The sequence below is a fragment of the Capra hircus genome, chromosome 12 (assembly GCF_001704415.2).
Source record: "Capra hircus breed San Clemente chromosome 12, ASM170441v1, whole genome shotgun sequence".
Taxonomy (NCBI): domain Eukaryota; kingdom Metazoa; phylum Chordata; class Mammalia; order Artiodactyla; family Bovidae; genus Capra; species Capra hircus.
Window position 1 is genome coordinate 54,078,751 of NC_030819.1, and position 22,412 is coordinate 54,101,162.

Sequence of the window (22,412 nt, forward strand, 5' to 3'; positions counted from 1 at the left end):
TGTTTACCATGGTGCGTTGTTAGGAAACTGTCTGTCTTCCCTGCTAAACTCCTTGATCTTAGGTGAGCTCAGTCACTCAGTCATGTCCAACTCTTCATGACCCCATGGACTGTAGCCCGCCAGGATCCTCTGTCCGTGGGATTTCCCAGACAAGAATACTGGAGTGGGTTGCCATTTCCTCCTCCAGGGGATCTTCCCAACACAGGGATCGAACCTGTGTCTCTAATGTCTCTTGCATTGGCAGGTGGATTCTTTACCACCAAGCCACCTGGGAAACCCATCCTTAAGTCTTATATATCTTCTCATCCCCAGAACTCAGAAGAGTCCCTGACATAAAATAGGTGGTCAATTAAAGTTTGCCAAAGAGGAGTGGAAAACATAAATTCATTCATTAAGTGAGAATTCTGTGCCCAACACTGTTCCAAGTTCTTGGCAAGGCAGATGACCATCCACATTCTCGTGGAGTTCCTCCACATTTAAGTGGAGAAAACAGACACAAGTTAGTTTCTGAGCAGATCACTGGCAGGGTACAGATGTGGGATTTTCTGGGTGACTAAGCAGGCTCACCCCCAGACCTGCTCTGTAGGTCAGCTCTCCTTGAGGCATGAGACTGTTTGGGGGATGAGGGCCACTTTGGCCAAAGCAAGCATTCAGTCAGAAGGGAAGAAGCAAAATGTGATGATGAGAGGGGTTTCAAGGAGATGCTAGGATGCTAGCTTTGAAGATGGTGGAAGGGGACAAGCCAAGGAATGTGGGGGGTCCCTTGAAGCTGGAAAAGGCAAGGAAATGACCTCTCCCTAGAGTGTCCAGAAAGGAATGCAGCCTGGCCCAGACCTTGAGTTTAGCCCAGTGAGGCATGTGTCAGACTTCTGATCTTCAGGACCAGAAGACAAAACTTTTAAGCTCTAAAAAACAGGGAGAAGAGAAGAAGCAAGGAAGAAAGGCTAGGTAAATGCATCCACTGGAACAGAACTAGGGGAACGATCCACCTCCAGGCCAGAGCTGCCTCGGGTAGTGTCTTCTTTCCACCCTGTCAGCATACGTCTGGAACAATGCATTTAACGGTATGTTTGAGTGTTACTCAGAATGTTATTGTAAAGCTCTGGGTGAATACCCTGCCTTCCTGCCCAGGCACATGCCATGTTAGAACCTGTTCACACTAGTTACATGCTCAGGACCTGCCAACCTTTTCCTGAAAACTTTCCTTGACCATCCCTGCTCCCTAACTCTTCCATCAAACACCACTCATAGTCATTGTTAGTAATTAGAATATCAGATCTTCAGGAAAATATCCCCAGAGAGATTACTCCCCTTCAAATATAAAAATGAAAACAACTCAACAGACACGAAAATGGCAATATCATCTATTCTGTTGACATAGTTCGAACAGAAGAAGCCATCCAGGGAAAGAGTCAAGGTACCAGATCTCTAGGATTAAGCATACCCTGGAAAGCCCTAAATATCCTTCCTCCTGGTTCTACTATGAAATGGTCTGAGAAAGTCTCAACCCTAAAACCAAAGCACATCAAAGAAAATCTCTTCTCACTGTTTTCTTGTTTTCTTCCCTTGAGAGACGGTAGAGTAGCAGTTCCGTGGATGAGAATATCAAGCGGGCATTTTGATGATGCAGGTAATGAAGCTGGTTGGAGAAAATAAGAACTGCATTGGAAAATACCAGATGAATTCTTTTGTGTTCTCCTGTTCTAATGCCTGGCTCAAAGCGAACCAAACCAACCGCAGTTCTGAGGCACCAGGTGAGTATTCCAGGGAGGCCAAATCCTGCTCCATCCAGCAATCCAATCACCTGTTTGAACCTAAAAGATCTCACTCTTTATCTTTCTGCCTTCTTTCCATGCCACTACTCCAATTTAAATAATTTCCCTGCTGCCAAGACTGCAGTAGATTCTTTCTTCTTTCCTTTTTTCTTTTTTGTTATGAAAATTTTCAAATATATTAAAAAAGCAGAGAGAATAGTAACCCAATTTAGAGCCCAATTTACCCATTGGGTAAATATAACCCAACTTACCCACTGAATAAACAGAACCCAATTTACTCATCATCCAATTTTTCTACAGAAAATTTGCATGTAGTAAAATGCATGGATTTTAAGTGTACAATATGCTTTGATAAATCATATGCTTGTCTGAGGCTTCCCTGCGGCACAGTGGTAAAGAACCTGCCTGCCAATGCAGGAGACGCAGGAGATTTGGATTCAATCCCTGGGTCGTAAAGATCCTCTGGAGGAGGAAATGGCAACCCCTTCCAGTATTCTTGCCTGGAAAATTCCACAGACAGAGGAGTCTGGTGAGCTATAGTCCATGGGGTTGCACAGAGTTGGACACAACTCAGCATGCATGCATATACTTGTTCGACTGCCACACTCTATCAATATAAAGCATTTTCCCATCACCCCAGAAAGTTCCTTTGCCATCACCCAGTTTGGCAGTTATCAATACATAGCCACACTTGTTTCATCTGTACCCCTACCCCTGGACACCTCAGGATGACTTTGAAGAAAATCAAGATATCTTCTTACTTTATCTGTAAATATTTCCTTGTATTTCTTTGAGATCACCAAACTATTATTATCACACCTAAATGAACAATAATTGTTTAGCACTGCCAAATACCCAGTCTGCATCTATGTTTCCCCAATTCTCTTTTAATAGATTTACACTTGGTTCTTCATCTTTGGTCTATTTCATTGATTTTGAAAACCACTGCAGGTGAACATTTCCAGTCCACCGTCGTGATTATCTGCTGTGTGCTCCTTAGTCAGCACACTTGGACCTGACAGATAACTTTCCCATTTAAATCCCAATGCTCCTCTTCATGCAGCTTATCCTCCTACCAAAGAAAACTAGGTTTTATATGAATAAACCTGTTTCCTCCTGGCTGGGAATTTGATTATGTGTCTCTTCCCTTTACCCTGCCCACAAACGTTTGTTAAATAAATGTTTCCTGGACGCCAACTAAGAACCAGGAATGAGCTTATAGCGAGGGAATCAGTAGGGAACAAGATAAACATAATTCCTACCCCCTGGGAAATCATGGCTTCCTCCCCCCTCTCTCTGTTGGAACCTTAGTTGCTTTAAGTGTTCGTCGCTCAGTAGTGTCTGACTCTTCGGGACTGCGTAGACTGCAGCTCACCAGGCTTCTCTGTCCATGGGCTCTCCAAGGCAAGAACACTCCGGTGGGTTGACACTTCCTCCTCCAGGGGACTCTCCCGACCCAGGGATCCAACCCGCACCTCTCGCATCTCCTGCACTGGCAGCGTGGTCCCTGTCTCCTCTGTTCTGTTCCTCACTGTGACTCTCAGTCTGCTTCTTCTTTCCTACACTGGGTTCTACTTCCTCCCCTACTGAACGCAGATCTGTGGGCTTGTGACCCTAATTTAAGTCTTCCCTGTCTCTGGTCCCCAAATCACGTCCCTGGTCAGGATCTCAGAGCCCTGTCACTTCAAATCCACTCATCTCACCTCTTTGACCCTGAAGCCAGATTCCTGGACCAGAACTGATCTTTATCATACTTTCCCCCACGCCCATTTTCAAGCATTAAAAAGCCTCTGCAAATTGAAAAGGAATGGTTGCATATTACTCTTTTATGTTCAGCCATAATTGTCTTAACCGTTGTCCTAATGCTGACCTTACATTATTTTTCAGTTTGTCACTGTTACGAATAACATTTCAATGAATATTTTTGTAAATAAATCTTTAGACATATGTCAGATGACTGTCTTAGGTCTGGTTTGTGGAAGCAAAAGTACTGACATGAAATATGACCCAGGGACTTCCCTGGTGGTCCAGGGTTTAGGAATCAAGCTTCCACTGCAGGCAGTTCGATCCCAGGTAGGGAACTAAGATCCCTCATGCCCCAGGGTGTGGCCAAAGGAAAAAAAATTAAACATATGGCATATGTATTTGATACACAGTGCTAACTTGATTTTAGAGACAGTGTGCAAACATACACTCCCATAGCAGAGAATCTGTGTCTGTCTTGTGACATTGTTGCCAACCTTGAGCATTATTGGCAAACTAGAAAACAAAAGGGAATTTTGGAATAAAAAGGAGCTTTTTCAACGGGATCAAGAGTATCTATGGAAAATGTTCAACTAGCATCATAGTTAATGGATTCAGACCAAAGGGTTTCTCCCTAAGATCAGAACAAAGCAAGAATGCGCACTCCAGCCGCTTCTATTTAACCGAGCGTTGCTTTAACATGTTTGCGCAGGTGAGATATTTTAAATCACTGCGTCTTTTAATTTGCATCTCTTCGTTTCTGAGAATAACTTTTGTTATGTTTATTAGCTGTTTATACCTCTTCTTTCATGAATTTTGTATCTGTAGTCTTTCCCTATGCTTCTGTTGGTGTCCTATGGTTTTTTAAGTTATTTTTGTGAGCTCTCTATATTTTTGTCTTGTATATTTAGTTTTACAAATCTGCAGTTTGCTTTTTCGCATGCCACATTTTTGCAATACAGAATTTTATTTTTTAATAGTGATCAAAACTATGGAGTTTGTCTCTTTTTAAGTGGTTTAGAAAAGACCCCCATGCTGGAAAAGATTGAGAGCAGGAGGAGAAGAGGGCAACAGAGGTTAAGTTGGTTGGATGACATCACTGACTCAATGGACATAAGTTTTAGCAAACTCCAGGAGATAGTGAAGGACGGGAAGCCTGGAGTGCTGCAGTCCATGGGGTCACAAAGAGTCACACGACTGAGTGACTGAACAACAAGGAGTGGTTTTTATGCTTCACCATTTGCTCTCACAGTACTGCCTGATACTATAGAAGTTATACTGATTCCATATTCAAGTACTAGTTGGGTAGTTCAAAGCCCTATAACCAATTTAGCTACAAATAGCTAAACTTTATATCTTGCAGCTGATATTATTTGTATCATTACAGTGCATCAGCATAAAAAAAAAAGGCTCAGAGAATTTAATTTGCAATATTGGTTCAAAGTTACAATGTGTAGGATTTATACTCATGAGTCACACTTTCATATGTAGCTCTCAATTAAAAAGATGGTGAGATCGATTATTCAAGAAGCAGAGGAGCATAAAAATGTATGACAGAATTTCATGGGGAAAGATAGTTTAATTTGGACTGAAAGTTCACCTTACTAATTGTTCAAAATGCAAACGGAGAAGAGTTTTCTCCTGTTAAAGAACAGCTAAAGGAGAATTTAAAAAGAATGGTTATTTTCACATGCCATCAATCAATACTTTATTGAGTATATTGAGTATTGAATTTTCCCAAGGTTGTTAGTCTAAAAGGGGATGATTTTTAAATGTTAGTTCATTAAGTGACACCGAAGAATCTTTTATTTGACTTTATTTGTAGTTTAATATCTGCGGTTAATAGCTGAGAAATTACTGTATTTTTATTATACTTCATGTTCTTTTGTCTCGTGATGAGTTTGGATATGAGTCAGTAAGACAAGATGTACCGCAGGGTAAGTACTTTCCAGAGCTAATCTAAGCATTTGATGAATAAGATTTGTATGATATCAGTATTCTCAACATAAAACAAAAGGAGAGTCCAGATGAAGCAATTTAAGAGAGTAATTTAGACAGAAGGACAAAAAAAGAGTCGTGGATCACTGAGCATCAAAAAGAATGCATCTGTCAATCACAATTTCAAAATACATCAGTGGAAAGAGAGGAAAATTATGCTACCCAGCACTGTTGAAAGGTGCTCTGATGTTGGAAACATGCGCCATTTGGGCTCCCGGCTGCCTTGCTTGCTCTGCTTCCCCTCTGCCCAGTTCAGTCCAGGCTTTCTAGAATTTGCTTTCTGTCTCATCAGTGTGCCTGCATGCAGCAGGGACTCAGTGAACGGTAGCTATTATGAACACCTTTTTGATAGGTCCTTGGACTGCAAGGAGATCCAACCAGTGCATTCTGAAGGAGATCAGCCCTGAGATTCCTTTGGAAGGAATGATGCTAAAGCTGAAACTCCAGTACTTTGGCCCCCTCATGCGAAGAGTTGACTCATTGGAAAAGACTCTGATGCTGGGGGGATTGGGGACAGGAGGAGAAGGGGATGACAGAGGATGAGATGGCTGGATGGCATCACTGACTCGATGGACATGAGTCTGAGTGAACTCCGGGAGTTGGTGATGGACAGGGAGGCCTGGTGTGCTGCGATTCATGGGGTCGCAAAGAGTCGGACACGGCTGAGCGACTGAACTGAACTGAACTGGGGAACAGAATCCACATTTATATGAAGTACCAAGATGGTGGGCTCTGGGGCCAGGCTGTCGGATGCAAATCCTGTATCCGCTCTTAACCAACTGTGTGACCTTGAGCATGTTATTTGCCTATCGGTGTCAGTGTACTTTCATTGAAAATGAAAATAAAAGCAGCATCGTAGAAGCATGTGTGTCAGGATTAATATCAAGGCCTACCAGATACCTGCTAGAGAGAAAGCATTTAGTGTGCGTGCATGCTCAGTCATGTCCGACTCTTTGTGACCCCATGGACTGTAGCCCACCAGGATCCTCTGCCCACGGGATTCTCCAGGCATGAATGCTGGAGAGGGTTGCCATTTCCTCCTCCAGGGGATCTTCCCAGTCCAGGGATCGAACCCTCATCTCCTGCATCTCCGACATTGGCAGGCAGATTCTTTACCACTCAGCCACCTGGGAAGCCTAGTAAGCATTTGGTACACTTGGGCTATTCTTACACAGAGGAGAGGAAAACATAACCAGCTGGATAGTTTCTGTATCATTCTCTGCAAGTGAAACAAAACAAAACACATATAAACACCTCCTAAGGCCCATTGAGTCAAGTTTAGCTGCGTGAAATAAATACATACTCTTGCCCCTACATACACACACAGAGATACACACACACAAGAGGCTTATGAAAATAGAAATGAATATCTCTCACACATAAAACAAGCCAGAAGGTAGGCAGCCCAGGCCGCTCTAACGTGATCATCTGGGTCCAGGCCAACAGTTGTACAGCTCTTCCTCTGCAGACAGCATCCTCATGGCCCCTGAAGGTGCTTGGTCCCTACCATCTCATCTCCTTTTCCAGGCAAGGAGAAAGGAGAAAGGGTCACAGGGCCTGTGCTTACCCTTTAAAATTATTTGTCAGTACTCACATGCAACATTTCCAATATCATTCCGCTGATCACAGTCCCATTGAGCTAGGAAGGAGCCTAAGAAAGAGTCCCTACTCTGAGGGGTCACTTGTCCAGCCAATAACTAAGGGTTTGATTACAAAGGAGAAAATGGACATCAGGGAGGACAGCAGCCTAGCAGGTAAGGACCTGGTTCAGAGCAAGAAACATAACGGAATATTTAAGAGAAATGAGGGTAATCCCCCAACTCCGTGTATTTGCTTCCTTATTTGTCAGGGCACAGTTGTCAGTGGTTTACTTCATTGGGTTTTATGTTTTTATCCTAAGAATTATGAAAAGGATTATGGTCTCAGCCCTCCTGGAAATGCTCTGCAAAAGAGTAACCAACTCATTCGGACTTCAGCGCTTAGCGAGGAAAAGCGCTTAGGGAGGATTTCAAAGAAAAGCCATCTGATGACTAACCGCTCAGAATGATAAAACCGAGGTCGGACTTTCAAGAAAGGGATATGAGTCATCCAGGGAGAGAAATGGCTCCAGAGTGACTAAAGAATGATCTCTTGCTACAAAAGGACTCTGCTCCCGAGGAGAGGAGAGGGGAGGAGGGGAGCAAGGATAGCCAGCCAGTTGTTCATTTCCACTGAGACTGGAGAGAAGGAAGGGGAAGCAAAAGTGACTTAGGGTGACTCGTAAGGAGAAACGTGCTGACAAGGCAGTATTAAATACTGCAAGTGGAGATTACACATGACCTCGGCATGTGCTGCTCCTCCTAGGCGGGGCTGGGGGGGAGGGTAGAGACAGCAGGTGAACCCCCTGAACATCAAAGGTCTTCTCTCCCATGCCTGTTTCCCTCATGGAATAACTATGTTTCGGAGTTCAGAAAAGGGATACTGTGATGATCTGAAAGGTAAGTTCTGGTTTTGCCTGTGCATGAAAAGTAAGAAAGACACAATGTCAGTGTATTGCAGAACAGACCCTACAAGGAGAAAGGAATGAATTTTCCATGATTTAAGATACAAAGTATAATAATAATGCTTGACTTTCCAGTCAGGATGCCCTTCATCCTCTACAGATGTTAAGCAATGCCAAACAAAATATACGCAGAGAAAAGAAAAACAGACAGAACATGGCTCAGAAATAAGACAATTACTTATGAGGGCAAGAGAGAGAAAAGAAAGAGTTAGAGCCGAGTGGGACCTGGGTCATGGGTCTCAAAACAGGCAGTGGCAGCTGGGAGTCTCCTCTGTCCATGGGATTCCCCAAGCAAGAATACTGGAGTGGGTAGCCATTCCCTTCTCCAGGGGATCTTCCGAACCCAGGGATGGAACCTGGGTCTTCTGCATCGCAGGCAGGATCTTTACCACTGAGCCACCAGAGAAGCCTTTAACGTCAGAATCCAATTATTCACTTCATTTATCAAGCGTGCACTATGTCATGCTGGTTTCCATTTGCATCTCTGACCCAGTCTCTGCCTTCTCTGCTCTGTCTCCTGTCCCACAGTCTAACCTGTAGGATTGGATTTTATTTGGATTTGAGTACCTGGAGGCACCAGCAGGAGCTTGGAGACTGGCTGGCATGTTTATAACCCTGGCTTCCTCATCAGGGTTGTTATGGGTTGGCTGCTCCAAAGGCAACACTTTCTGTCACCTCTGTTCAGTTCAGTTGCTCAGTAATGTCCAACTCTTTGAGATCCCAAGGACTGCAGCACGCTAGGCTTCTCTGTCCGTCACCAACTCCCGGAGCTTGCTCAAACTCATGTCCATTGAGTTGGTGATGCCATCCAACCATCTCATCTTCTGTCCTCCCCTTCTCCTCCTGCCTTCAATCTTTCCCAGCATCAGGGTCTTTTCCAGTGAGTCAATTCTTCACATTAGGTGGTCAAAGTATTGGAGTTTCAGCTTCAGCATCAGTCCTTCCAATGAATATTCAGGACGGATTTCCTTTAGAATGGACTGGTTGGATTTCCTTGCAGTCCAAGGGATTCTCAAGCGTCTTCTCCAACACCACAGTTCAAAAGCATCAATTCCTCAGCACTCAGCTTTATTTATAGTCCAACTCTCACATCCATACATGACTACTGGAAAAACCATAGCTTTGACTAGACAGGCCTTTATCGGCAAAGTAATGTCTCTGCTTTTGAATATGCTGTCTAGGTTGGTCATGGCTTTTCTTCCAAGGAGCAAGCATCTTTTAACTTCATGGCTGCAGTCACCATCTGCAGTGATTCTGGAGCCCAAGAAAATAAAGTCTGTCACTGTTTCCATTGTTCTGGCACCTCAGTTCAGTTCACTTCAATTGCTCACTCGTGTCCGACTCTTTGTGACCCCGTGATTCACAGCACGCCAGGCCTCCCTGTCCATCACCAACTCCTGGGTTTACCAAAACTCATGTCCATCGAGTCAGTGATGCCATCCAGCCATCTCATCCTCTGTCATCCCCTTCTCCTCCTGTCTCCAATCCCCTCAGCATCAGAGTCTTTTCCAATGAGTCAACTCTTCGCATGAGGTGGCCAAAGTACTGGAGTTTCAGCTCTAGCATCATTCCTTCCAAAGAAATCCCAGGGCTGATCTCCTTCAGAATGGACTGGTTGGATCTCCTTGCAGTCCAAGGGACTCTCAAGAATATTCTCCAACACCACAGTTCAAAAGCATCAATACTTCAGTGCTCAGCTTTCTTCACAGTCCAACTCTCTGGCACCTAGTATGCCCCAAATTATCTGTAAAATGCTTTCACTACCCCCCTTCTCTATCAGCAAAAAAATTAAAAGCAGTTTGTCTCCATGTGTCAAGGACAACAGTTTATCGTAACTGTTCCGCCCCAGAACTAAATCAAACCCTGTTGTTTGGACACAATCAGGAGGGCACTTGTTTGCCTGATACTCTGCAGAACGTCATGCTGGTCCATTACTCTGACGGCATTATGCTAATTGGATTCGGGGAGCAGGAGGGGGCAGGAGCCTTGGGTGCGTTGGCAAAACATGTGCCAAGGGGGGGGGAGCTAACCCCCTGGGAAGTCCAGGGGCCGATGCATCAGTGATGGTCCCAGGGGCCTGGGGCATGCTGGGATGTCTTCTTCTGCAAGTGGGAGACAGCTGCTGTGCCCCGCCCCACACCCCCAGGGAGACACAGCACCGAGATATTGGAGGCTTCAACCACGTGTTGCTGTGTGCCCCTCTGACCGACTCACCGGGTAACCTACCAGGCTGCCCATTTTGAATGGGCACAGGGTATGAAAGGTTCTGAAACAAATCCAGGCTGTGTTACAACCTCTGGGAGCTGCAGATCCAATGGCCTGGGAGAGTCTGTGGCAGAGATGCTATGGGGGTGGGATTGGGGGTGGGGAAGGCCTGGGAAGACCTAATAAGAGCCAAGTAAAGCCAACTGCTGATAAATACTTTTTTTTCAGTAACTTTTTTGTTTTTACTCACACTGATTCTTCGTTGCTGTGAGCGGATACTTTCTCTAGTTTCAATGAGTGGAGGCTACTCTTTGTTGCAATGAGCGGGCTTCTCAGTGCGGTGGCTTCTTATTGCTGAACACAGGCTCTAGGCTCACAGGCTGCAGTAGTCGTGGAGCATGGGCTTAGTTATTCCTCAGCACGTGGGATCTTCCCAGACCAGGGGTTCAAGCCATGTCCCCTGCACTGGCAGGCGGATTCTTAACCAGTGGACCTCCAGGGAAGTAGTCCTGCTAACTATTTTTGCAGTTGAAAAGCAGCTCCTGGACAGTTTGAGGGCCCCAGAGGGACTGACCATTTGACCCACTGGCCCTCACACCCGGGGCATGCCCAGCAGCGTGCTGTGCGTGATGGACTGAGACCAGGCTCTGCAGGTCTAGAAACCTCAAATCAGGCGGTCCACGCTCTGTGGCACCTCTTCCTACAGCTTGTCTGCTCCCCTCTCCACACACACTGGTGGACCGACGGAAAGCTCCTTGCAGCCACTTGCAGAGAAGGAGAAACTGGCCGGATTTATTCATGGATGTACATGGTAGGATGGAACCAGACAGCAGGGATGAGCCAACGAGTCGGGGCGGCCTGCAAGAAGCGTCCTCCTGCTTTACTGTAGAAAAGGGAAGGACATCTGAGGAATGACCACCTGACTCCTGGGCAGTGGTAGCAGGTTCACCACGCTGATCGGGGATTTGGAAAAAATAAACTGTTTAGTGGCAGGAAGGCATGGGAGAGACGTGTGGCTGGAATGTGTTTTGGAATGTGTACAGAATCTGTACAGGTGGCCAGATTACAATTCCACTGCCTGGCAGGCTTAGACAATAGCCATTTCTTTCCCCATGTTGTGGAGGCTAAAAGTCCCAACAGCAAGGTGCCACGAGGGCTGGTTTCCGTGAAGCCTCTCTTCCTGGTTAAGAGAAGGCGGCCTTCTCTCGGTCCTCACCGGGCCTCCCCGCTGAGCGCCAGTGGTGAGAGAGCTCTTTGAGGTCTCCTTGTCTTTTTTCCCCTTTGTTCCTCACTTTTGTTTATTCACATTTCTTCCAGCTCTACTGAGCTATAATGAACATTTAGTCTCCCTCCTCTTCTAAGGACAACAGTCCTGTTGGATTAGTGCCCACTCTGTAGGGCCTCATTTAACTTGAATCACCTCCTTAAGGGAGAATGCAATGGCACCCCACTCCAGTACTCTTGCCTGGAAAATTCCACAGACGGAGGAGCCTGGTAGGCTGCAGTCCATGGGATCGCCAAGAGTCAGGACACGACTGAGCAACTTTACTTTCACTTTTCGCTTCCATGCATCGGAGAAGGAAATGGCAACCCACTCCAGAGTTCTTGCCTGGAGAATCCCAGGGACAGGGGAGCCTGGTGGGCTGCTGTCTATGGGGTCGCACAGAGTCGGACATGACTAAAGTGACTTAGCAGCAGCAGCAGCAGCAGCATCTCCTTAAGGGGGCTCCCTGGTGGCTCAGATGGTAAAGAATCCTCCTGCCCATTCAGGAGATATGGGTTCCATCCCTGGGTCGGGAAGATCCCCTGGAGAAGGAAATACCAACCCACTTCAGTATTTGTGCCTGGAGAATCCCGATAGACAGAGCAGCCTGGTGGGCTATAGTCCATGGGGTCACAAAGAGTAGGACACGACTTACTGGCTAAACAACAGCAATAATCTCCCTTAAGGCCCTTCTCCAAATACATAAACTCATGGATATGAGGAGGGAAAAACCTAGCCCCTAGCAAAAACCAGGTGGTCAAGTTGATCTAACCTGTGGACCTGTGTCAGTCTTTCCTCGTCACCTACAAGCCTGTTCCAGGGGCTCAGGAACAAAGGACATAGGAGGCGGGGTAGAAGCTGTACATGCCAGTAGCTTATTCCCTCCCCAACTCTGGTCTGGCTTCTGCAGGGGCTGAATGTCCAACCTGCTGGCATCTGATCAACACTGAGACCCTGAGATGGCACCATGCCCCCAGGGGTCAGCAGGAGACCCCTCCAGCAGAATCAGCCTCAGTGGGATAGACCTTTGCTCCAATCATGTGCTTGCCCTCCCTGCCCCCCAGGAGTTCCACCAGCACTAGCATTCCCGAACTCAGAGACTGTCTTCTCTATCACCACAATGCTGTAAAGAGATGCATTTACAGAGGCTGTCATTTGCCAGTGGGATTTTGACCGCGGAATTCAATGGCTTTATCACATGCTTCATCCTTTAGGGAAAAAGAAAATAATGTTAGTCACTCAGTCATGTCCGACTCTTTGTGACCCCATGGACTATAGCAAGCCAGGCTCCTCTATTGATGAGATTTCCCAGGCGAGATTACTGGAGCGGGTAGCCATTTCCTTCTCCAGGGGATCTTCCCAACCCAGGGATTGAACCCACGTCTCCAGCATTCCAGGCAGATTCTTTACCATCTGAATCACTAGAGAAGGCCTTTCAGGAATATTTTTAGGACCAGGTGACATAGATGATTACTTCCAATTCATTAATGATGTATTTTGAATCACCCATTCATTCAATTATCCATTTATTCAACCTCCAACTCGATGATTTTAGAGAAATTATGTCTATGAATTCTTCATTTTTCAAATAGTTTTCAGCATCTTCTAGAAGTATCTACATTCTTCCTGCTGGATTTTCATGGGGCTACTACATAATGGCATTAAACTCTGAATAGCAGCCTTCCCACAAATTTCACATGAAGCCGCTCCTTTTGAAACTAGACAAAATAGCAAAGGAGAACAAAATTAAATAGTCTAGACAATGAAGGAAAAAAAATCTGTTTTCAGTTTACATTTTATTAGAGGTGACTTGCCAGTCTGATGCCATGTTAAAATTACCCAGAGTAAAAAAGGAATGTATAGTTCTATGAAAATCTTCTGTTTATTTTTAAGCACTTGCCTAATGAGTTATGCATATAACTAAAATTCTAGGTCACTTCATCCACAGAGATAGACTCTGCATCTATTCAATGCTTACAGAAAAGAAGGTGGGAATACCATTTTCATCTTGCTATGAATGTCCTTATGGATGTCTCCTTGTGTCCATGTGCAGAAGCAGTTGTAGGGTACTTACTGATTGAATTGCTGAGTTATACAGGAAATGGGAACATTCAACTAGCAAAGTGTTATCAAGTTGTGCCCAGGGGCTGCCCTGGTGATCTATTGGTTAAGAATCTGCCTTCCAATGAAGCGGAAATGGGTTCAATCCCTGGTTGGGGAATTAAGATCCCACATACTGTGGGACAACTAAGCCCACCGGACCACAGCTACTGAGCCTGCCGACCCCAAGGAAGATCCCACGTGTAGCAACTAAGACCTGATGCAGCCAAATAATCAGTATTTTCTAAAATTACCCAAAGTAACACTGAACCAATTGGGCTATCTTATTGCCCCCATCCAGTTCCATTTTTTCCATCTCTATTTCCAATTAATTCTTAAGCATTTACCTGAGCTTCCCTGGTGGTTCAGATGGTAAAGCGTCTGCCTGCAATGTGGGAGACCGGGTTCGATCCCTGGGTTGGGAAGATCTCCTGGAGAAGGAAATGGCAACCCACTCCAGTATTCTTGCCTGGAGAATCCCCCGGACGGAGGAGTATGGTAGGCTACAGTCCATGGGGTCGCAAAGAGTCGGACAGGACTGAGCCACCTTCATGCTCCACTCTCTAAGCACTGGATACAAAGTGACTAAGTCCTTACCCATGGGAAACTTACATTTAAAATTTTTGGAATCCACTCTGCCAAAGCAATCAGACCACTACCCTAATAAGTTTCCTACCCAGTTTATTCTCCAGTTTCAAATATCTTCTCCTAGATCAACTAAAAATAAATAGAATTTTACCAAATTATTTAAATTGAGCCTTACCAATTTCGTGCACCTAAACCAGCTTTCAAATACTACAGAAACCAACTATTAAGTATCACAGATGCTTGAAAACTAGTTTGAAGAAAATAGTTGGCAGTGGGATTGCATTTGCAAAATGTGAAAGCTTTGTGAAAATTAGCAGCACTAAAATAATGTCTGACAAAGATTGTTCACATAACACTTTTTGCTTCAGCTACAAACTCCAGCGCTAAAATTTTTCAAAACCACTTTGTATCAGTCATTTTGCAGAAGCATTTTGATGTCATTGTGGTTCATTACAATGGTTAAAGTTACTGCCAGTTTTCCAAAAAATTCTATTTCAGAAATTCCTGGCATTATGAAACTGTAGCCCAAGTAATTTTTCTAATGGCTAAAAAGGTTTTAGTCTTTTGTCAGGAAGTACTGTAGTCAAAATATTTCAACCACAAACTCTTCTTTATTCCCTGAGAGTACAGCCAAGGACCTGAATGATAGCAGAGAGGTGGAGACAGGACACGGCCAGTCAGCAGAAAATTCTGAGTCTACTCAGAGGACCAAAGCCTAATTGCTCACCTATTTCACTTGACAACCAGAAAGGCTGTTTTGGGAAAACATCTGTGGATTTCTTTTTAAAGTGTCTCCAAGAGAAATTTTAACAAGTCTCATCAACTGTTAGTTCCATATTTATGTGATTTTCCCAGAAATTTGACCTAACAAGCAGTTTAATTGGAAATTTACAGATATAACAGAATAATAGTGAAGCAAAATCAGCCTAATCACAGTATAAATTAAAAATCCAAGTCAGTTCAAGGCAATTCAGCAGCTGTACAGTTGCCACTGGAATTCTGATAGGAATTGCACTGAATCTATAGCTTGCTTCAAACAGTTTGGACACTTTAACAGTATTAATTTCATTTCAATCCTTGAAAATGGAGTATTTTTCCACTTAGGTGTACCTTCATCAGTTTCTTTCCTTAATGGGGTGTAGTTTTCAGTATATAGGTTTTCATTTCCTTGGTTAAAATTATTAAGAATTTTATTCTTTTTGATGTAGTTAAAAATGGGAATTTTCCTTAATTTCTCTGATAGTTAGCAATGTATATATATAGAAATATACCAGACTTTTATGTATTGATTTTGTATCCTGCAAACTTATTGAATTCATTTATTAGCTCTAACAGTTTTTTGACATATCTTTAGGGTTTATTTGTGTATATACACACACAGATTGAAAAAAATATGTATTACTTACTAAAATATAGAGTATTACTCAGCCATAAAAAAGGAAAGAATTCTTATCATTTGTGACAACATGGATGACCTTGAGGGCATTAAGCTAAGTAAAAGTCAGAGAAATACTGCCTGAAATCTCTTACATGTGGACTCTAAAATTTAAAAAAAAGACAAGATACAGGGATCAGATTGGTGGCTGCCAGAGATGGAGGGGGATGAAGGATGGGAGAAAGGGGTGAAAGGAGTCAAAACGTCACATTTTCTTTTAGCTTGTCTGGTCATGCCATGTAGCACGTGGGATCTTTGTTTCCTGACCAGGGATCGAACCTGGACCCTCTAAGTGGAAGTGCAGCATCTTAAGGGCTGGACCACCAGGGAAGTCACCGAAGTGCAACATTTTTCTAAATAAATAAATAGGAAATGAAATAAATTAAGGATAACTTAATCCATTGTGCTTGATTCATTTACACTTAACTCATCCAAATGCATTCTGTAAGACCCATTTATTATCCAAGAACTCTTTTGAACCTTTCTAAGACAAAGTCTTTTGTCTCTGAACCAGTAAGTTCTAATTTTCCACATGAATGAAGCTTGGGCCTTGAAAGACCAACTGATTTTCAACTTAGATTCTTGAAATTTGCAGTGAAATAAAAGACTCGATATTATGTTTATTGCTTTGAGCATTGAATGAGGTCATTAAAAAAAAGAAGAAGAAATTTCTCAATGCAGGACCAGGAAATCATAGTCAATAAGGGCTAACAATAGACATGAAATTGGTCTGTCAGCCCTATTCAAAATTATTAGGAAGCAAGAGTATAGGATCAGAGAGATAGTCTCTTTCTTCCTTCTCTACAAATACAAAAAGTAAGTTTGCCTGGAAGAGATGGGAATGGCTCCAAGTGATGGTGTTACCTGGAAAAACTAATGTAATCATTAGGAATAAGTTGACTCCAACTGACTAGTTTTCTCCTTGAATTTATTACAAGTCTGACAATCTCCTAGATGCTTCCTGCAAACTAGAAAACCCTACATTGTATCTGTTTGCACACTTCCAAGTTGTGCCTTACTGTCAAAACATAACTAGGTCTCCACAAATCACCGCAATGGCTTTCCCAACTTTCCCTTCAATACACTTTCTGCCTCAAGGCTCCTGATATTTGATTCAGTTCTTCTTCATGGTGCTCTGGCCTTAACGTCTAGGGCAGTTGAAGATATTTTAGAAGCTGGAGGAAGAAGTAGGATTTGGGAACAGAAAAATCTAGATGCAGAGAAAGTTGAGATTCAGTTTAAATGCCTAATCCCACGGACACAAGCTTGTTTATGCCTTTTTCATGGAGAGAATCAAATTCTAAAAGGGTACACTCTTTGTCTTACTTGATTTTTAAAAATTAATCAATTTTTATTTTTGGCTTCCCTGAGTCTTCGGTACTGTGTGGGCTTTCTGTGGTTGTGGTGAACGGGGGCTTCTCTTGTTGCAGAGCACGGGCTCCAGGCAGGCAGGCTTCAGTAGTTGCAGCCTGTCAGCTCAGCAGTTGTGACACACAGTCTCAGCTGCCCTGCAGCATGTGGGATCTTCCCAGACCAGGGGTCGAACCTATGTCCACTACACTGGCAGGCAGACTCCCAACCACTGGACTACCAGGGAAGTCCTGTCTTACTTGATTTCTTTTTCTTTTTAAAGGAGCTTATCTTGTTCATTTTTTTTTTCTTCTTCTCAAGATCTCAAATGAAAATTTTAATGGAAAAAAGATAATTTTGCATAATTATTCTTCACCATGTGTTTTTCAATTATTCATGGTATTTCTGCCTCATTACTTTGGCTATCATTACAGTGACATTCTCCCGGAGACAAGAATTCTCATTATATGCTTTTTATACTAGAAACTCTTCAGTTCTTGAAATTGTCCTCATGCCAATCCACCAAGACAAAGGCAAATCCGATGGAGGTTACTGATACTCAGCTGGAGTCTTCAACTAGGTCTCACACATAACAGGATATATCCATGCTTTCTCCTAGCTTAGACAATTTGCCAGGCTGGAGTTACACTGCCAGTGTCTTCTGAAAACCCAAATAAAACAAAATGTACACTTTGCTAGTATCTTCCCACAAGAAAGAGAGACATGAGCTACTTTATTATTATTGTTATTTAGTGAGCCACGCACCACGAGGTATCTTAGTTCCCCAGTTTAGTTCAGTCGCTCAGTCGTGTCTGACTCTTTGCAACCCCATGGACTGCAGCATGCCAGGCCTCCCTGTCCATCACCAATTCCCAGAGCTTGCTCAAACTCATGTCCATCAAGTCGGAGATGCCATCCAACCATCTCATCCTCTGTCATCCCCTTCTCCTCCTGCCTTCAGTCTTTCCCAGCATCAGGGTTTTTTCCAAGGAGTCAGTTCTTCACATCAGGTGGCCCAAGTATTGGAGTTTCAGCTTCAGCATCAGTCCTTCCAATGAATATTCAGGACTCATTTCCTTTAGGATGGATGGGTTGGATCTCCTTGCAGTCCAAGGGACTCTCAAGCGTCTTCTCCAACACCACAGTTCAAAAGCATCAATTCTTCGGTGCTCAGCTTTCTTTATAGTCCAGCTCTCACATCCATACATGGCTACTGGAAAAACCATAGCTTTGACTAGATGGATCTTTGTAGGCAATGTCTCTGCTTTTTAATATGCTGTCTAGATTGGTCAGGGATCAAACCCATGCTCCCTGCATCCCTGCATTGGGAGTGTGGAGTTTTTTAACCACTGGACCACTAGGGAAGTCCCATGAACTTTAATGAGCAAACTTACAGATTTTGCTTAGTATTTTACTCAAGTCCGGTGCAAAATTATAAAATTGGCTTCATTTTATTATTTTTTTAAATATTTTATTTATTTATTTTCAGCTGTGCTGGGTCTTCATTGCTGCCTGTGGGTTTTCTCTAGTTGCAACCAGCGGGGGCTCCACTTCATTGTGGTGCACGGGCTTCTCATTGCAGTGGTTTCTCTTGTTGCAGAGCATGGGTTCTAGAGTGTGAGCTCAGTAGTTGTGGCAGAGGCGCTTAGTTGCTCCACAGCATGTGGGATATTCCAGGCCCAGGGATCAAACCCATGTCCCCGGCGTTGACAGGCAGACTCCTGTCCACTGCGCCACCAGGGAAGTCCAAAATTGGTTTCATTTTAATGTCACACTCCTGTTCATTTGTTGACCTTATTTTCTAAAGCTATTGGGTGACTTTAATTTCTGAGTTTTTAAGGTTATTATCCATCTGTATGCCTTTACAGAAGCAGTGATACTTTCTGCCTAAAGTACCCTTGCTACTTGTTCTCTGGTCAGAGTGCCTCCTTCATCAAGTTCAGCCTTCTCTGCGAAGCTTCCTTTCTCACCCAGGGACTCTTCTATCCCACACCTTCCGCTCACCTTGGCACAGTGGATCAGCCACAGAACTCCTGTGTTGCTCACACTCCGTGTCCTCGGCTAGTACACCTAGAACAGTCTGTGGCCTCCCTTTTCCACCAAGCTCTTTGGAGTCCTTGAGGGCAAGGATCATGTTTTATTCATTTTTATGGTCCCATCCCTCAGAACGGTACCTGTTTTAATCTAGATGCTTATAAATACTGAATGAATTTTGAGTTTTTCTACTTTCTACATTTAATTTACTTCACATTTCTTTTTAAGTTTCAAGCCTTTTCTTGTTCTTTTTACAGTTAATGATCTCAAATGGGATAAACTGACCATCAGACATTTAGGAAACCACTTTGGTTTTCAAATCTGTACAATGGAGCTAATGACACAAACCTACTTTAAAAGCCTGTGTTAAAAATAAACGCTGTAGTCTCTCTTCAGAGGAAAATGCTAAATAAATTAAAAAAAGGGTTCACTTTGGAAAACCATGTGGTAATTTTCTTCGAAGTTAGACATACCTTATGATCAAGCAATGCTCTCAGTATTTACTCAAGAGAAAAGAAAACATATTCTCAAGAATATTTCAGTTCAGTCACTCAGTTGTGTCCGACTCTTTGCAACCCCAAGGACTGCAGCACACTAGACCTATCCATCACCAACTTCCAGCACCATCTCATTCTCTGTCGTCTTTTTCTTCCCGCCTTAGATCTTTCCCAGCATCAGACCTGAGTTCAATCCCTGGGTCAGCCAGATCCCCTGGAAAAGGGAAGGGCAAGTATTCTTGCCTAGAAAATTCCATGGACAGGGGAGCCTGGTGGGCTACAGTCCATGGGGTCACAAAGGGTCGAATACAACTGAGTGACTAAAACTTATTCATACAGCATAAAATCAAGGGAAAAAAAACAACCAAATTTCCATTAAAAGAAGAATATATAAACAAACTGTGGTATATTCATACAGTGGATGACTACTTACCAATAAAAAATAAACTCAACTGCTGATACCAGCAACAACATACACTAAGCTGAAAAAAAAGTCAGACAACAAAGAGTACACACTGTACATACATTTCCATCTATGTGAAATTTAAGAATAGGTAAAACTAATCTATGGTTATAAAAGTCAGAATATTGGATTATTCTAGTTGGGGAGGGGATTTCCTGGGAAGAAGCACAGGCAATGTTCTAATCTTGCTTGGAGATATTGGTTATAAGATTGTATATATAAGTATATATACTAATTATATATAGTAGATTGTATATATTAGTCAAAAATCATCCAAATGAACACTTAGGATCTGTGCATTTCAGGGTATATATATTTAAAAATTCTATCTCAGTTTCTCCCTCCCTACCCAAATATATGTATATAGACAGATATAATATACACACCTATATGTACATATGTTACAAAGATATATAATACATACATACATATGCACAAATACATATGTACAAAGTCTAAAACTGTAGGCCACAGCAAGAACACATTTAATTTTGGAATTCATTTTGTTATACTATTATTTTCATACTAATTATGTTTTTCTTAGGATAAGAGTAATACCATGTTACCCTTAGTCCAGATCCACTGATGAGTGAGATAAATAACAGGATCTGCTAAAAAATAGAAATCTGACATAGAACAATTTTACTATGATAAGTAAGGATTTTTTTTTTTTTTTTTACTTCGCAGCTTGCAGGATCTTTTCATACTGTTCATGGGGTTCTCAAGGCAAGAATACTGAAGTGGTTTGTCATTCCCTTTTCCAGTGGACCACATTTTGTCGGAACTTTTGAACTGTGGTGTTGGAGAAAACTCCTGAGAGTCCCTCAGACTGCAAGATCAAACCAGCCAATCCTTAAGGAAATCAACCCTGAATATTCATTGGAAGGACTGATGCTGAAGCTGAAGCTCCAATACTTTGGCCACCTGATACAAAGAACTGACTCAATGGAAAAGACCAGGGTGCTGGGAAAGATTGAAGGTGGGAACAGAAGTGGACCACAGAGGATGAGATGGTTGGATGGCATCACCAACTTGATGGACATGAGTTTCAGCAAGCTCTCGGAGTTGGTGATGGACAGGGAAGCCTGGAGTGCTGCAGTTCATCGGGTATCAAAGAGCTGGACACGACTAAACTGAAGTGCAGGATCTTAGTTCCCAGACCAAGGTTCGAATCCATGCCCCCTGCAGAGGACTCAGAGTCCTGACCACTGGACCATCAGGGAACTCCCAGGATGGTTTTTTTTTTTTTTAAGTTAACTAAAATCGTGTGTGTGTGTGTGGGTGCGTGTGCTAGTCGCTCAGTAGTGTCTGACTCTCAGTTGTGACCCTATGGACTCTAGTCCGCCATGGGATTCCCTACCCAAGGATAATGGAGTGGGTTGCCATGCCCTCCTCCTGGGCATCTTCCCGACCCAGCGATCGAACCCAGGCCTCCCGCATTGCAGGCGGATTCCAGACAGATTCCTCACCATCTGAGCCACATGGCTTAACACTGCTATCTGTTGAACAAAACAAAGTCCGTGTGTGCAAACTACAGCCCAGATATGACTTATTATAGTGACTGCAGTTGGCCTGTGTGCAGCCGAGGACGACGCTCAACTGTGGAGATGCGGTCAGGGAGACGGCAGAGGCTGCGTTTATCCAAGGAGCCTTAGCAAGGAAAATCTTAAGAAAGGAAAGATGACCTGTGGGAGCTGGAAGGGAGTGATTGTAACGGCCAACAACTAAAAATACCACCCCTCCGCCCCCTCCATCTTAGGGCCTTAGCAGGATCCTTAAAAACCTGCGGAATCTTTAGTTGCAACACAAGATGCGGCAGATGGGAATCTAGATCCTCCACCAGGGATGGAACCAGGGACCCCTGCATTGGGAAAGCGGGGGTCCCAGCCACTGGACCGTCAGGGAAATCCCCGGAATCTGATTATTCCTACATCTTCCGTTTCACTAGATTTTGCCCTGTGGCTTTTCAAAGTGGTTGTAACACGCACGAACCTACCAGATGTGTAGTATGCTTTTACGCATTAAGAAAAAAAAAAGTTTGAAACACGTACAAACCGGACAATACGCTTTCTTCACTATAGCCTGCCTTTTCTGCACACATAGCCATCCCCACAGACTGCGGCAGGGAGCACAGACCTATAACCTCGCGCGCCCGGGTGCTGCCCGAGGACGCACGTACACGCCCGCACCCGGCGTGGCGTCTGACGCAGGTGATGACGTCAACACGCTAGGGACGTCGGCGCCCGTTGGACCCCCTTGAAGGCCCCTTTCCGGGCTGTCTGGCAAGAGCCAAGTGTCAGCCTGTGTCGGTCGATTACCTCGCCCTCTTTTTCGCAAGAAAGGATACTATCCTCACAGGCTCTCCTCGTCCTCAGGGACGATGACCTCACTCCCCAGGAAAGAATGGCTGTCGATCGG